This window comes from Asparagus officinalis, chromosome 4 (assembly GCF_001876935.1).
Source record: "Asparagus officinalis chromosome 4, Aspof.V1, whole genome shotgun sequence".
NCBI lineage: Eukaryota > Viridiplantae > Streptophyta > Magnoliopsida > Asparagales > Asparagaceae > Asparagus > Asparagus officinalis.
In genome coordinates this window covers 13,307,806-13,323,098 of record NC_033797.1, presented here as the reverse complement: position 1 = coordinate 13,323,098, position 15,293 = coordinate 13,307,806, and the positions used below count along the sequence as shown (strand labels likewise).

General features: G+C 38.0%; 1 pseudogene; it reads right to left on the bottom strand.

The window, feature by feature from the left end:
• On the bottom strand, positions 9,312 to 12,352 carry LOC109838211 (annotated as a pseudogene).

The following is a 15,293-nucleotide window of genomic DNA, read 5'->3' as shown; positions in this document are numbered from 1 at the left end:
AACAGACCTTTCAAATCCAAATGAAATCTCTTCAAATCGAAGCACCACCCAAGTCAGAAACGAAGAGAATAAGAAGAGGTGAAGAACTGGTCGAAAATCGCTCGAAAATCGCCCAAGAATCACCTGAAAATCGCAAAAAATCGACGTGAAAAACCCTAAAAACCCTAAGTCCCGACTTATATAGCAGCTGGGCGAGACAGGAAACTCTGTCTCGCCGAGCGAGACAGAAAACACTGTCTCGCCGAGCGAGACAGAAAACTCTGTCTCGCCGAGCGAGACAGTAAACTTTTCTGTTTTGCACTATGGAACAGTGGAATACTCCAATGGGTACACGAGTCTAAACTGTATTCCCACCCTCAACAGGAAGTTTCTGGAGAATATTAATCTGAATATTCTTAAGGATAACCTGAGGAATTCTCAATGGATATACCAATTCAATGGTAAATGCTGAATTCACAAGAGCAAGTATCAACTTCAATTCAAGATCTCGACAACGGTCAAGCGATAAACGCGACGCCGGGAGAATGTTAGCTATTCTACGAAGAACTGGATAGACTAACAGCAGAAGAGGTTAAACATTGAAGCCATTTACAAGTCCTTTCATACGATCTATTCAGCCAAGCATTGAAGGGATCGTAAGTAAAATCTATCTTATCCAAAGTATCCCATGCTCCTCTATAAAAGAATGAGTCTGGAATACTTTGGAGGGGGTATCTGTAGGCGTCAAAAAATGCTAATAGATATCCCAAGCATAGAGAAGATCACTCAAAAATTCACAAGAAAGGATTTCATACTGTTTTGGAAAAATCAAAACAAGTATGAACTGTCTCGCCAGCGAGACAGTCTTTGCTGTCTCGCCAGCGAGACAGTGTTGAAATAGTCAAAACTACATTTGTAACTGCCCTACACGTGTCCATTAACTGCCAAGGGACGTGGGAAACATCATGGGCGAAAATCACGTGGATAACTGCCAAAATAACGGAGTTTGAAACGTGAGAGAACAGTTACAGCGAGAAACTGCCATTTTCCGAGACAGCATTTACTGTCTCGCTGAGCGAGACAGCAAATTTACTGTCTCGCGGGTCGAGACAGCAAACGCTGTCTCGCCCAGCGAGACAGTAAACACTGTCTCGCCGTACTGACTTCTTCGATTGTTAAGTTTTTGCAGTTACTGACCCTTGAGGCTATAAATACCCCCCTAGGGTCACTTCTGACGAGGATCGAGCATTTGTTAGAGCATTCCAGAGCAGAGAGAGCAGAGATTTGAGTTCTTTTCTTGCAACGCCTTGAAATTAAGCTTCGACTTGATTTTAAGAAGAACGACTATCTTACTTCGATAAGATATCGTTTCAATTTCTACTTCGATAACGAAGTTAGAATCATAAGCCCCCTCTTCACGATCTGTGAATCGGCGGTCCACGAACCAAAGCGTTCCCGGCACAGGCAAAGTCCCACGAAAACGAAAATTGATAGACGATTTTCGTGTTTGTTTCTCAAGAGTTGTAATTTTTGTTTTGTTGTGTAGAAAAAGTCTTATAAAAAGATTATTCTTTCGAATTTGTTGTAATCGAACAAAGTTATAATGAATTCCACAGCAGCGACTTTTGAACCAAACAGCCACAGTCTAGCCGAATCTGATGAAGTCGTCAGCTCCCTATCAATCGCCGTGCTTCCAAGCAAAAATACAAATGCTCCTTCTGACGCCCTTCATCACGATCATGGACCCTAATGTAACCTTCAAACGTGCATCCACCAATGTCACCCTATAGCCTGCTACCTCCAAAGCTCTAAGTAAAATAATGTTCATCTTCAATTGTGAAATGAACCTCACTTCATCCAACTCCCGAATCACCCCGTCACTCATCTTAATCCGAATGGTAGTAATACTACCAATAGAGCATGCATGTCCATTACTCATGAGCACAACATCCTCTCTTTCTAACTTCTGAAAGCTGGAGAACCAATCCCTCCAAGGGCAAACGTGGTAAGAAGTACTCAAATCCAACATTCACTCTATAGAGCCAGCATCACAAACTGATGGTAGTGCGGATAATGAATAGTTTGAAGAATCCGAATCCTAATTGTTACCACTAGTCTTGACAATATTCACCTCTGAAGCTTGTACAGCTTTCCCCTTATTCTTCTCAGCTCGGTCTAACTTTGGGCATTCAGCTTTCTAATATCCATCCTCTTTATAAAAAATATACTGATTCTTATGAATCTCACGATGTGCACCTCTAGACTGTGACCTCCTGCTTCAGTTTGAACTACAGCCTTGAACTACTAATGCATCTCCCGATGCCTTCTCGGAGGACTCATCAACACTCTTCCTCAACTCATAATTCACCAATGCTGAGGTCACCTCCTTATAGCTAACAGTAGTTTTTCCATTAATCATAGTGAGAACAAAGGTACCATAATCATCCTCAGACAACGAACAAAAAAGTAGCATCATCTTGTCTTCATCCTCAACTATGATATCCACATTGGCCATGTCTGAAAGTAGCTTCGTGAAGTTGTTAACATGCTCCCTGATGGAAACTCTCCTCTTCATCTTAAACTGGTAAAATATCTTCTTCAAGTGAGTCGATTCCCAATGCTCTTAGTAATATACTTTTCATTGAGTGTTTCCCACATCTTTTTCGACGACGTCTTGTTCGTCACATCATAAATAAGATCTGACGTCAAGCATGACCAAATAACTCCGCACGCCCTACTATTTATCTTCTTCCAAACATTTTCTTTCATATCAGCAGGTTTATCTTGCAACTCAATAGTCTCTTCCAAGTTTTGAGCGTCCAACGTATCCATCACCTGTCACCTCCACAAACCAAAATTGATCTTACCGTCGAACTTCGGAACATCAATATTTATGTTATTGATGCTCAAACTATGTATCGTCTTCGTAAGAGACGAACCTAATGTGCTTGATTCTTCCATGTTGTCGATCTAACTCTTCAAATAAGAATCCAACAGCAAATCCTTTGAACAAGCTCCCAAGTCCAACCCGGATCTCTAATACCACTTGTTGCGCACATCGAAAATTTCGACAGCACCTTGACGCAACAACAAGAGAGTCAGGTCGCAATAGGAATTCTATTTCACAAAGAAAACAAGAACCGAAAGTAAAATAACTCAACAAAGTGTGATATCAGTTCTTCCTCTCATCAGTTCTAGGACTGACTTATCGAGGGAATCTACAAGTTATACAAATCACGACAAGAACACAAATTTTAAGTGGTTCGGCAAATTGCCTATGTCCACGGGGCAAGGAGGGGGGAGATATACTATTAGAGGGAGAGATACAACTAGGGTTTACAATCTCATAACCTAAACCCTCTCATAAACTCTCAGATTCCTCACATAAATACTCTCTCAACGGAACAACCACATTCTCTGCAATTTTCTCTGTTACACGTAGCCTAAAAACAATATGTTGTGTTGCTCTTCTCTGCCTGCATGCTACCAAAAGAGAAAGGAATCAACCAACTTTTCTCCTGCACAAAACTCCTTTTGCACACAAAACAGTCGCCGTAATTCTTTATTTTCCTCTCTGCCTTCGCTTCGCAAAAAACTAGGAACTTTAGGGTATTTATATTGTTCCAGTCGGGTGGGCCTCTTTACCCGCTGATCATAATTCTCTCGTGGAGAATTATTCACGTGACGTGGGTCCCCACGTCCATTCACTTCCGCGTTCACGCGTGCAAGCGTCCTGCTCACGTGGGTGGCTCCCACGTCTTCACAAGTTAAGACTAACCATAGGCTGGAAATTATGAAAATACTCACACTCAATCAATAGCCCTAAAACGTTCTCATGCCCTCTCCCTCTCTCTCCCCTTCTCCCTCTCTCGGTTATCGTTCCCTGCATAAAGGGTTTTTCCGGAGCCCAGTTCTAATCTTGCATAAATAGTCTCTATATGTCCTAAATCCTTCAACTGCTAAAGATTGAAGATGGGGATCCACAAAAGGTCGAAGATGAAGATCCACCAAAAATACACTCCGTTAATCAAAAAATAATAGTCTCGCGTTCTAATCAATTTTTTATTATGTGCTGTAAGAATCTTAGGTTTTAGGGTTTATATGATTCTAGAGTCCAACCCCATTTTTGTGTATCTTCTTTATGTTGAAGTTAATCCTAATTCTAAAAGGATTTGAGTTAGTTGTCTCTAGGAATTATAGTCATACTAGAATTCTATTATGAAACACTTTGTAAAGCCTTTAAATAAGTATTCATGTATCCTTCTACCTAAGATAAAAAAGAGAAAAAAAACATATATCAAAAAATCCGAGTACATTGGCTATAGTAACATAGAGTTAAAAAAGAATTTTTTTTATTTGCTTCTCCCACTAAATCTCTCCTCATATATATTATACTTCTATTTGATTTGTCGTTGATTTCTCCAATAGTGGTATCAGAGCCATTAACAATATAAACAGGATAACGTCGCCTTCTATTCCTATATTAGAAAGGGAGAATTATCATTGGTGGTGAGTGCAAATAAATGTGTTGTTTGAATATGAAGATATATTGGGTATCGTAGAGAATGAAGTTGCCGATCTTGCAAATAGCGCAAATGAAGTCGAGAAAAAAGCCTACGGTGAGCAAGAAAAAGGATTGAAATGCTTTATTCTATATCCATCAAGAAGTGAATAATTCAGTTTTTGAGAAGATCGACGGAGCAACTACAGCAAAGTAAGCGTGTGATATTTTGGAGGCATCATACCATGGAGTTGAGAAGGTGAAAAAAGTTAGGCTTCAAGCATTGAAGCGTCAATTTGAAATTTTACAAATGGAACCTACTGAAAGTGTTACAGATTACATGACTCGAGTCTTGCTTTGACAAATCAGATAAAAATAAACGGTGAGAAGGTTACAAATTTAGCAATTGTGGAGAAGATATTGCGATCTCTTATAGCAAAATTTGATCATATCGTGGTGGCAATTGAAGAATCGAAGGATTTGTCCAAGATGACAGTTGATAAGTTAATGGGTACCTTACAAGTTCACGAGCAACGCATGAACGAGAGGTCAACCAAGAAGCCCCTTGAGAAAGCTTTTCAAAGTCAAGCTTTTATAAAAAATAACAAAGAAGCGCAGTATGAAAGAGATCAGCGAGGAGGAAATTCCCATAGCAGAGGACGAGGATACGAGAACTACAACAACCGAGGACGCATATACTATAATAGTCAAAGACGTGGTATTTATAACAACAATTAAAGAGATGACGGCAATTAGAGAAACAATTATTAATCAAATTCAAATTATCAAGGTCGAGGTCAAGGTCAAGGTTGAGGCTTTGGACGTGGTAGAGGAAATTTTAGTAAGTCAAACGGTGAATGTTATATATGTCACAGATATGGTCACTATGCAAAGGAGTGTAAGTACCACAATAATTCCTAACCCGAATAAGAAGTTCGATTTGTATAAGAAAGAGGTAATAAAGACAACCACACTTTATTGATGGTCATGACAGCCGGTGAAGAATCAAACTACAATACATGGTTTCTTAACACTGGATGTTCTAATGACGTGGGGAAAGAAGAAGTTGTTCGTGGACCTGGATGAGTCGATGTGGTTCAAAGTCAAGTTTGCCGATGACAACGCTATACCAGTGATGGAAAAAGGGCGAGTTCTCATCAAGCTAAATAACGGAGACCACAAGTTTATTTCCGATGTATTCTATGTGCCGAATATGAAGAACAATTTACTCAGTATAGGCTAACTTCTTAAAAATGAATATGATCTGCGTTTCTCTGGTAATCAACTCCTAATCTTTATTAAAATAGGTGTATTTATCATTAAATCCCCCTATGATAAAAAATCACATGTTTTGAGTTGACATCCAGAACGATGTTTATCATTGCTTCAATGCTATTATGAGAGATGGGTCTTGGTTATGGCATCTTCAGTTTGGACATCTGAATTTTTACAATCTGAAGTTGCTTGTTCAAAGAAATTTGGTGAGAGACTTGCCCAACGTAGATCATCCCGAGCAGTTGTGTGAAAGTTGTATTCTTAAAAAGCAACATAGATCATCCTTTGGTATTGAAAATACTCGGTGTTCAAAGAAGCATCTTGAGCTCGTTCATTTAGATGTGTGTGGTCCTATGAACACTATATCCAATGATAATAATTGATACTTCCTTACTTTTATTGATGATTTTACAAGGAAAATATGAATATACCTTTTGCAGCAAAAATTTGAAGTCTTTGATTATTTTAAGAGCTTTAAAGCGCTAGTTGAGAAGAAAAGTGATTACTTTATCAAGGTGCTATGAACAGATGGAAGATGTGAATATACTTCTAGTGAATACAATAAGTATTGTGCAGAAGAAGGAATAAAGCGTGATGTCACTTTTCCCGGCCTGAACGGAAAAATCGGAGGATACTTGACATGGAGAGAAGCATGCTAAAGGCCCAAGGTATGCCCAATTATTTGTGGGGTGAAGCTGTCTCATGCACTATATACTTGTTGAACAGGTTACCAACAAAGCGCGTTGATAATCTTACTCTTGAAGAGGTGTGGACTCGTTATAAGTCAAGTGTAAGACATCTCAAAGTGTTTGGCTCTATTGGTTATGCTCATATTCTAGCAAAAAGAAGAAAGAAACCTAATGGCAAAGGGGAGAAGACCGTTTTTATTGGCTACAAGTCCGGAGGCTACAAACTCTACAATCCTACCACAAAGAACATGATTGTAACCAGAGATGTTATGTTCGCTAAAGAAGAAGCTTGGAATTGGGATCTAGAAGTACAAAATGATTCATGGCGTACTCTCCTTGATATTCTTAAAGACGGTGTCTCTGTTGCAATTGAATAAGCACCACCGGCTAATGCTCCTGAAGCTTCAACCCCACAAGTTTCATTAGAAGTTGAAAGACTAAGAAGAAATCACAAACCATCAGTTCTCTTGAGAGATTATGAAGTAACTCCAGATGATGATGTTGATGCAAATGGAGATATAGTGCACTTTGCAATGTTTGCAAATTGTGAGCCAGTCATGTGTGAAGAGGCTATTCAAGATCCTAAGTGGATAAATGCAATGAGAAAAAAGATAAAGGCGATTGAGAAGAATGATACGTGGGAGCTTACTAATATCCCACAAGGACATAAAGCAATCGATGTGAAGTGGGTTTTCAAAATAAAGATTAAAGCGAACAACGAGGTTGAGCGGCATAAAGCAAGGTTGGTGGCGAAAGGTTATGAGCAAAGGCCTGGTTATGATTACCAAGAGGTATTTTACTTTGATGCTAGAATTAAAAACGTTAGAGTAATAATTACCTTAGCTGCGCAGAAGCATTGAGATATTCATTAAATGGACATGAAGTCAGCTTTTCTTAATGGGCTGCAGGAAAAAGAAGTTTTCGTGAAGCAACCACCTGGATTTGTGAAGAAAGGATGAGAGCATAAAATATACAAGTTGAAAAGAACATTGTACGGGCTGAACCAGGCGCCGCGAGGATGGAACAAAAGAATTGATTCTTTCTTTAAAGTGAGTTAACCCTCCATAATTTGCCAAACATAAAAAATATAGAAGGGTTAAGTTAACCCCTCTAGAGGGGTTAAAATGAGTTAACCCCTCAAAATGAGGGGTTTACTAATACTCATATTTAGATGGAATAAGAGTTAACCCTTCTAATTATAAAGAAAATAATCAAAATCATTGTTATTCCCAAACACTAAAACTGATCATAAGGGCTAAAATAAAACTTGTTTACCGGGTTAATAATTTAGTCATTCGGATTATCAAATGGGCTAAGTACATTAATACTTCTCTTTAACCCCTCTTCATTAACCCTTTGCCAAACGGGACCATATAGATTTGTTGTGTTTAGCAGGTTAAGAAGGGGTTAAAGAGAGGTTAAGAAGGGGTTAAGTCTCTTTAACCCCTCACTTAACCCTTTGCCAAACGGTACCTTCATTTATAACCGTAACTAACCACATGGACTAATATCAACACACTTAAATGATTTGGGGGACTAAAATCAAAATATGCAGATTTGTGGACTAATAGAAAATAGTAGTGATTTAAATGACTAATATCAAAAAAACCCTTTTCGATATTAAGTATATATATATAATAAAGAGCCTTTTAGTGGGAGGCATCTGAAAAAATATCAGTCAAAAGGAATTGACCAGGGGTTTGACTAAAGCTGCAGAAAGATGTCAGATCCTTTTCTCTCCGCTGATAGCAAATTAAACACGCCCACTACCAAACAAAACAAACCCACAATCTCCAATCAATGCCCCTTTCTTAAAATTACAAATATTACCCCTACCACCTTAGAAAATGACAAAATCGATGACAAACTGGATAAATGGACAATAAATTCATGCAGAGATTTGGAGGTGTTTATGTAGTTCCCACCATCCTCGAGGAGAAAATTGTAATCTAATCTACTACGCTTTTTGACTAGCGGTTGACCAGAACTTTTTTTATATTAATGTTGTGATCAAGGTAGGCTCCTCCTACGAACAGTATTTTAATAACAGATCAAACTAGTATGATAGATATTGTAGAGATGAAATATTATCCATATTTAGGAGTTCGGATGTTTGATTGAATTAAATTAGAAGAAAAATATGAAGGTCATTTTTATCTGGCAAATGAACCCATCATCTTACTCAACAGGTGAATGTAAAAAAGCATTAATAAAGGTATGAAGGTATAAATCTAGGTTTTCCTAAAAAAAAGTACAACGTTAGAAAATATCTAATAGCATGTGCTTTGGGAGATTAATGAAGCCAATTAATTAATTAACACTTTTTTTGTTTATGGCAACGGATCTTAAGAGAAGTAAGCCATAAAATGAAATCTCTTTACATACCTTCTTCACTTCTATAAGTCACTACATCAGACCCGGTTAATTAAGCAAAAATAGCTAATCCCTTTTATTTTCTTTTATACTTCTATTCCCATTGGTGTAGAATATACAAAAAAAAAAAAAACAAAGAGAGCTTAATTAGTGACAAATAGTTAAATGATTTGAAACCATTAGATAATTGAGAAATGAATAAGGAACGTTACTTAACTTTACAGCCATTATTAATATTGTTTATTTGTTTGCTTGATATCAAAGACTTATTTGACTTCAGAGCTTAATGTTGGGCTCTTAAGCCTCTTTTTGGGATCCGAGGAAACACGAAATCGCTGAGAGAAAATGTCACACAAACACAAAATTAACAGCAAGAACACAAATAACGAATTTTACGTGGTTCGGCAAGTTGCCTACATCCACGGGGCAAGAAGAGGATGAGTTTTCACTAATAGAGAAGACAATATAAATAGAGATTACAAAATCACTCAAAATTTCTCAAACAAAGCTCTCAAATCTCACACACAAACCCCAAACAAATTGCTCAGAAAACTCTCTTTTCTGTGTACCAAATAACCTATTTTCAACCTTATTTTACCCTAAAAACGTGTTTCAATATATATATTAAAACACAAACCCAATCAGAACAGAAAACGAAGCCCAGGCCCAAACCCAATTAGCGATCGACCGTCGAAACCATTGCAGTCGACCGTCGAAACCATCGCAGTCGACCGGACGGAACGATAGAAACTAAAAAAATCCATTACAAGGTCCACGGTCGACCGTCAAAGTCTTCGCGGTCAACCAGCCAAAGATCCAGATACTATCTTGTACTCGTGCACGTTTCCGGTCGACCGCACATGTTACCGCAGTCGACCGGGCAGCACCTAAGTGCCTGTCTGTTTCGTTTTTTTCTAAACTTCGTCATCTTCGTTGCCGTTTCTACACTTAAAGACTATCGTTGTGTGCGTATTTTCTCAAGAATTCTGCAACTAAAATTTTATACTCAATGTTACGTTTGGTATTTAAAAGTGTCACAAGAGCATTAACTATGAGAAAAGTAGGACAACTAATTAACCCTTAACTAAAAAGAAAAGTGAAAATCTAAAAATAATTAATTCCAATGCAATAAATGATCCTTAACCATTGCATTTTTTAATTATTGATTATCTCTTCCAAGTTCCAAGGACAAAAGGCAAGAGATACAATTTATCTGCTACAGTACAGGCTACAAGATCTCCTCATGATTGAAGACGCGTGAGATGTATTTATACCCGACACTGAAACCATTTCAATATACACCCAGCGGTTGCTCTAATATATATGTCGCAAGGAAATTTATTTTTTAATATTTTATTGTTTGTCCTACCTATATGGATATAGATTATAAAATCACTACATATATATGACAAGAGCAATAAAATCAATTTTGCAGTCACATATGAATAAGGTTTCAGAAATTTATCTACGTATGTACGTAATAAGTCAGACACTATAAAGATATATGTGCATTTTATAAGAATTTTTTTTTGAGTTGATGACTAATTTTAATTTTTAAATGCATTTGCTCATATAGTAATATGATGTGCAGAACCATAATCAATTTTTTTTCTTCTCCATGATTTGCTTGCTTGGATGCCGATTAAGCCCGCTAGTTTTAATCATATGATGTGTATTTCATATTCATACACCACAGTCATTTGGCATGAACATGATCATGAAATAAATGAATAAAGCAAAGTCAATCGTGCCCAAAATCCTAAGGTCGATTCAGTCTTTATGTACATTTAAAAATGAGAAATGGAATTTAACAAAAAATAAACAAAACCATTTCTTTACCTGACTACGAAAAAATATAGCGCCGTGACTTCAACTTGCATCACCGTTATTTTGGTAATCTCGGCGAGAGACTGCATGGATAGCACTAGACAGAGAACTGACGGCGGAGATTAAACCGGCGAATCCTTGCCGGTTCAATTCGATTCGGTCCGATTCGAGCCTCAGCCTTCGTTCATGTAACTGGATTAGGTCGCGGTGGCGTTTCTCCTGTTTCTCTTCGCAAGACAATAGGGTTCGGGCGATCATTGAGGCACCTTCAATTAAGCTTGAACCCGTGTCTCGAACCTTTTGGCGTTTCGGGTCCGGTTCAGCCGTGTCAGCTGCTTGACCCGAATCCGACGTCTCCGACGTGTCTGGTGCTGAATTGAAAAAAAAATATTTGTGGATAAGTTTAAGAAAAACATTTGTATTAACTGTATATGTAGATAAATTTGATTTGAAACCGATCTTCAATTATCGAACAAGGGTTTATAACGAGAGAAAATTAAAACAATTCAGATGCTCTCTCTTTCTTATAGTCCTTGATTAGTTAATAAAAAAATTATGATTATTCTTGTTTAATATAAATTAGAAATGAGTGGAATTGATAAGGATGCAATGCTACAAGGATCCAAATTCTGAGCGGTAAGTGCTTTGTTTAGAACGAACTATAATAGAGGAGAATGAGAGCTTAAGTAAATAAATCCAAGAGTATATATCTGCAGAAGAAAAAGTCGTTGGAAATCGAGGGGAGATTTCATTTAAAAAAACATGTCACATTTTATATTCATGAACTAATTATATGAATGACTTTCTCGAACAAACATGCTATGAACAAAGAAAGAACAATTTTATGTAATTCAACACATAAATTGCGCAAAACATCCTGAAAACAGAAATCCAAACAGGGAAACTGTGCAACGGCATTGAATACGCATACCACGAGGACGGGAGAGCACTGTAGCGCGCTGCTCACCGTCGGCTCCGCCGCCGGAACCTCCACGCCGCGGCGGGTTCATCGGCCTGCCACCTCCACTGCTGCTGCTGATGGCTCAGACTCACAGGAACAAACACCCTCCTGCTCATCAACCTACACTCCTTCCTCCTGCCGACCACATCTCTGAGCGCCTCGAAAACCTCGACCCCAAAATTCGAAGGCAGGCCCTTCTCCTTCCTCTCGACCCGCTCCATTTCCCAGTACGACTTGGGCTTATCGGGTTCGGACTCGTGGTGGGTCACTTTCTTGAAGTCTCGCAGGAGGTTGTCCCACTTGTCGTTGCATTGGTTCTGGCTGCGGCAGCGTGGCCGCAGCAGTAGTTCTCGATCCACTTCACCGGAGCTCGGCGATCGGCCGGTCGCGGCGATGATAGTGGGCCCGTTTGGTTCGGAGCGGCGGGCGTCGTCGAGGCGCTTGCGGTGATTAGGGTTAGGGTTTTCTTGGAGGAGTCCGTTGCCTTTGCGGTAGTCGGGGTTGAGGGGGGAGGGGGAGGAGGAGGAGGAGGGGGGAGTTTGGGTTGAGATTGGGGGGTTGGACATTGTGGGCTTTTTGGGGAGTCTTTGAGGGAGAGCGAGGGGCTGTTTGTATTATGAAAGTGGAGAAATGTGATGAGGATGGGAGGGGCAGATTTGTGATTTTGAGGGTTGAAGAGGGGGTAACATAGGAACTTATTAACTAAATGAGGTTTATTTTATATGGGTTTTTCTATAGAGTGCCCATGGACACTCTATGAGAGAGGAGAGAGGTAGAGAGAAATGAATAGCTCATGGGCCCCTCCTGATTTGCATTAATTTCTGTGCATAATTCATTTCTCGCTATCTTTCTCCTCTCTTATAAAGCACACATGGGCACTCTATAGAAAAATCGATTTTATATATATATGCTCCTTTTTTTGTCCTTTTTGTGTAATTTGTAGATAACTCCCTCTTTATGTACATTTGACACCGCATAACTTACTTATTAGCGCCTAAATCTTCCCCGTCATTCATCCTTACAAAGAAAGCAATTCAAAGGGGCTCGGTGATAACAAATAAGTCGAGGAATTTTAAAGGGCTAAAATACCAAATTGGTATATTTATACGAATACTTTTGTCAGTTTGGTATTTTTAAAAACTTCACTGATAAGAAGACATTAATTCTCGTCCTTCTTGTCAATAAGACCCTTTTCACAAAATTACGACAAGAAAATTTGTTTTAACCCCCTTACCTCCCAAAATTATTAAATTTGTGCCCAAAACTATCAAAAAAAATCATCCTCTCCCTCTCCCCCAAATTCATTCCCTCCCCCTCCCCCTCGTCCTCCTCATTGTCGACGTCCTCCTCCTCCTCTCCAGTCAAGCTCTGCATGGCGTACTCATTAGGCTCCATTCCCTCCATCACCGCCGACCTAAAGAGGTCGAGGGCAGCCTCATACTCTCCCGCAGACGAATACGCATCAATAACCGCATTCCAAGACACTTGTTTGTTAGCCCTTTTGTTTTGATGATGTTTTAACAAACAATTTACTACTAATATTGTTTGTCTAGTGTTTGTGTTTTCCTATTTATTATAGACAAACAATCAGATGGTGGATGGATGGACTAGAGCTTTCACGATCATATCCGTTGGAGGATGGATGGAATTGAGCTTCAATGATCATATCCAAGGAGGTTGGCGGAATTATGGTATGAAACCTTACAATTCAAGTTGAAGATCCAAGTTCAAGCTCCATCCACAAGTGTACCAAGTCGAGCTTATTGAAGACCTATAGCTTGGGTAATCTAGTTTAGGAGTTTATATTATGTGTGTTTAATACTCTAAGCTCAATATCATATACACACACATTTTATTGGTTTCTATGTATATATATATATATATACACACATTTTAGTTGTTGGTTTCTATATATATATATATATAGTTATCTATATGCATACGTGTTTTGGTTTTTAAGTTTATATAAATATGAAATTACATATTTCATATTTATTATTTTGATTTGGCTTAGCTTTATAGATAAGAAACAAATATACATTCATATACATATTTTATGTTTCATATATATCATTTTGTTAAATGCATATTGTGCAAAACATTTTTGTATAATATTGAGTTTTTGGGTTATAGACTTTAAAATAATAGTTCATACCTTTTATCAAGTCTATAAAGCCATACAGGAGTTTTTAAATTATGGTTTAGTCAAAATGTCAAAAACAAGTGTTGTTCATTTTTATATTTTGGACTATTTTGTAAAATAAAAAGATTTCTCATTTGGGAGGTGCTAATTAAAAACTAGTTTTTGTAACATATTCATTTTCATTTTTACAAGCATTCCCAAAAGTTTTATGTTTTTATGATTTTATTTGTTATTTTTAATAGAGGTTTGAAAATCAGATTTACTGTTTTAATCAGGTTGATAATGTGTTATCAGTCGACTGATGAAAGTGTTCAGTCGACTAAAGAAAACACTTGCAATCATCAATAGTTTCCATTTTTATGTTAGTTGACTGACCAGTTGACTGATAAGATCATCAGTCGACTGATGAGCTGGAAATTGCCTATAACGATCAGTTCATCAGTCGACTGATCGATCCTGTCAGTCGACTGATGCTGTAACGGCTAATTTTTTTAGCCTGTTCTAGTTTTGGGTTTTTAATTTTTTTGCCTTGTTTTCTCTTGGTTTTGAGGTTCCTATAAATACCCCCATATATCCTCAGTTTTATTCACTCAAGAGAATGTTTTAAGAAAGTTTATAAGGGTTTAAAAGTTTGTTTAAGTTTGTTTAAGAAGCTTTTTAAGCACTTTTCAAGTTTCGGCTTATGAAGAAATTTTCACAAGAGCAAAAGGAGATTATCTTTGGTGTTTGAGCTTCAACTCATCTCTCTCTCTCTCACTCTTGTCATTTATTGGAGAAGTTTTCTAAACTCAATCTAGCTTTACATTTATATATAATTCTTTGATTATTATTTTTCTAAACTAGAGTTTATATTGAGTTTAGTTTGATTTTAATCTATTGGATCTCATTGTTACACACACACACTTAAGCTTTTAGTATTTATATACATAGTATAATTTGGGTTATGAGAGATTGTAACCTTGAGTTGTGCTTAATTGAGTACTCTCCTTGTTTAGAGAATAATCATTTGTTGTGAGCTATTATTATGAGGTTTACTTTGTATTACACTAGTATACCGAGAGGAGTGTGTGGTGAGAGATGGGGTCGTCCCAAGAGGTGTGGGGTAGGTGGTAATTATTGGACCCTAGAGGGGGGGTGATTAGGGTCACAAGGCTATAATAGTGCAATAAAATTAAGACAAACAAAACACAATATCCAAATGCAATCAAAATAGAGGAGATAGAGTTAGGAATCGTTATCCTGTGACGCGCGATGTGTTAACGAGGTTCGGTCCGCTGACCTACGTCCCCGCTCCCCACTCTTGAGGAGAAATCCACTACACAACCCGGTTTAGAAGCCGGAACTTCTTCTACACAACGATCCCCTCACGATCTCACACTACACAGTTGATCTCACTAGATCACACTCCCACACAATTGATCTACACAAGATCAAGCTCTAAAAATAGTAGAAATAGTGTAAGAATCCTCTCTTTACAATGTCCCTATGGCAAAGAGAAGATAACACTAAAGTTGGGATGTGAAACACAAAAACTCAGAAGAAATT